Below are 3199 nucleotides of genomic sequence, written 5' to 3'. Positions count from 1 at the left end.
TCTAAACCTTCTTTAACAGGAACTGAATCGAGCATAGTTAGGCCTGCTGTTGCTGCAAATAATTTTGAACTGAAACCTAACACCATTCAAATGATCCAATAGTTTGTTCAGTTTGATGGTTTGCAGGACAAGGATCCCAACGCTCACTTATTTTTAGAGTTTTGAGACACTTTTAAAATCAATGGCATTTCTGATGATGCCATTCTCCTTCGGTTGTTTCCCTTTTCGTTGAGGAATAAGGTTAAACAGTGGTTGAACTCGTTACCACGAGGGTCAATCACTGCTTGGGAACAAATGACCGAAAAGTATTTATTAAAATATTTTCCACCGGCTAAAACAACCAAGTTACGTAATGATATCTCCTCTTTTGTGCAGATGGATTTAGAAACACTCTACGATGCATGGGAGAGATACAAGGATCTGTTGAGAAGGTGCCCTCATCATGGGTTACCACTCTGGCTATAGGTTCAAACATTTCACAATGGCCTAAATCCTTCGACTTGACAGATGATCGACGTAGCCGCTGGTGGAACTATCAATAATAAGACACCTGAAGATGCTTATGAATTTATAGAAGAGATGTCACTGAATAATTATCAGTGGCAAGTCATGAGGACAAAACCAACGAAAATAGCCGGTGTTTTTAACGTCGATTTAGTCACCATGCTCTCTAATCAGGTAGAGCTTTTGAACAGAAAAATTGACGGTTTTCTTGGTTTTTCACAGGTTCACCTAGTAATGCAGTGCGAAGCAAGTGGAGGTGGATCAAGCAATTCAAATTACCCACCCTATGGCCACAACATGGAGAACGAACAGTTAAATTACATGGGTAATAATCCTCAATCTCAAAATAATCCTTATAATAATACTTACAATGCAGGTTGGAGGAACCACCCAAATTTCTCATGGGGAGACCAAGGGAATCAGCGACCACCACCACCTCCAGGCTTCCAACAACCACCCTACCAACAAGAGAAAAAGCCAAACCTTGAGGAGATGCTAACAAAATTCATCTTGGTGTCCAAAAATCATTTTCAGAATATCGAGACAACACTTAAAAATGAACAAGCGTCGATCCAAGGGCTCAAAACTTAGATAGGTCAGCTCGCTAAATTGATATCTGAATGTCCACAAGGTAGCTTGTCGAGTAACATTGAATCTAACCCAAGGGAGCAAATCAATGCAATTACCATTCAAGATGAGGAAGGGTTAGTTACACCTAAACCAGAATCGAGGCAAGAAACTGTGGTAAGTACCGGTAAGGGTGAGGTGGACCATAATGACCAGAAACTGGTAAGTAAAGAATACAAACCTCGTGTGCCATACCTAAACGCGACAAGGAAAACCGCACAGAAGAATAATTCATTAAATTCCTTAAATTATTAAAGAAGTTACATATTAACTTATCATTTATTGAAGCTCTTTCGCAGATGCCAAATTCAGTCAAATTATTAAAAGAGCTTTTAACAAATAAGTGGAAGTTGGATGAGGCGTCGCATGTGGAGCTAAATACGGTTTGCTCAACCATACTATAGAATAAGCTGGCCAACAAATTAAAAGATCCAGGGAGTTTTATGATTCCCTGTTTAATTGGTAGCCTAGATGTTAATAATGCTTTGGCTGATTTAGGGGCTAGTATCAATGTCATACCTTACAAAATGTTTAAGCAACTAGGTCTTGGGAAACCCAAACAAACTAGGATGAGTATTCAATTAGCTGATAAGACAATCTAATTTCCTAGAGGGATTATTGAAGATGTACTCGTTAAAATTAACAAATTTATATTTCGTTGTTCTAGACATAGAAGAGGATAATAATGTTCCTTTAATTTTAGGGAGGCCCTTTTTAGTAATTGCTAGAACAATAATTGACATTGGCACAGGTGAACTCACATTTCGTGTGGGAGATGAAACAATCACCCTTCAAGCTCGTAATTCAAGTAACACATCGAAAATTGAAGGTGGTTGTATAAATCATTCTACTAAAACTGACCATGTGGTGCAACCTACTTTACAGGAAATAAGTTCGAAGAACCTACACGAGCCATGTTCAAGCAACATCAAAAGACCTATCTATGAAGAACGAAGCTACAAATTGAGGAGCTAGATGAATGGCGGACACAAAAATTGAGAACACTCGATAAATCAAAATTGAGCCAAGACGAGCTCAATGTCACACCAAATCAACTTAAGTTTGGAGACAAAGTACTACTAGATGTAGCAAATCCTCGCATTGCAGCTTCTGAACCTAATGAAGAAATTCCTCTCACGGTACTCAGTATTTTCCCATATGCTACAGTCGAGGTAATTCATCCCAAATTCAGCACTTTTAAGGTAAACAATACTCATCTTAAACCTTATGTTGATAAAGTTGATAGCAGGGATGAGGAGTGTAAACTCCTCGCACCACCTTGACCATGCAGAAGAGAGGTAAGTCTAGCTTAAGACTATAAATAAGCGCTTCTTGGGAGGCAACCCGAGCACTAACAGTAATGATTTATTTAAATTCTAGTTTTTCACATCTAACCTACTAACTGAATCTTGAAAAATAGGGTTTTTCCCATCCACACGGCCAGGCACACGAGAGTGCCTTAGGTTGTGCTCACACAACAGGAGGAGACACGGCTGTGTGAAAACAGGGCAAATTTTTTCCCCAACATGGGATGCGATAAGTTGCCACGGTCGTGGGCTAAGGCCGTGGGCAAAACTGCCAAAACAACACGGGCATGCGACACGCCCGTGCCCAGCCCCCGTGGTCGACACTGTCAAACTAATAGGGGTGTGGTCTATCATACACCGGCGTAGGCCGAATGTCAGACGCACCCAAATTTGAAAATCACAAAACAAACGAGCAAAAATTAGGGCACACGGGCGTGCCCCATAGCCGTGTGCCCCAAAATCTATATAAATCCTCACTATTCATCATCTCCTTCCCAAAAATCCCTAACCCTCGTTGCTGCAACTTCACATGCCCTACCTGCCACGCCCGTGCGCCGCCTACAACACTGCTTCTGACGACCCAAGTTTCTTCCTTTTGCACATACCATGTCATCTTCACGTGGAAAGAAAATCGCTGTCCCTGCCTCGAAGAAGAGGAAAGGAGCAGCGTCATCCTTGGGTCCTACCATGGAGATTAGGCATCCTTTCTTCGAATTCCCCTTCGGACCCCAGGAGGAGCTATTTCTTATATTACAAGCTCG

The 3199-nt window shown here is 41.2% G+C and overlaps 1 non-coding gene across 1 annotated transcript; it reads right to left on the bottom strand.

Annotated features, from left to right (window-relative positions):
- Positions 1–342: 342 nt before the first annotated feature.
- LOC121229861 (small nucleolar RNA R71) lies at positions 343–449 on the bottom strand. Its single transcript, XR_005927816.1, has one exon. It is a non-coding gene; the product is annotated as a small nucleolar RNA R71 (small nucleolar RNA).
- Positions 450–3199: the final 2750 nt, after the last annotated feature.

Source organism: Gossypium hirsutum, chromosome A05 (genome assembly GCF_007990345.1).
Source record: "Gossypium hirsutum isolate 1008001.06 chromosome A05, Gossypium_hirsutum_v2.1, whole genome shotgun sequence".
Lineage (NCBI taxonomy): Eukaryota > Viridiplantae > Streptophyta > Magnoliopsida > Malvales > Malvaceae > Gossypium > Gossypium hirsutum.
Note: the sequence above shows the minus strand (reverse complement) of the source record. Positions and strands in the feature narration are given on the sequence as shown.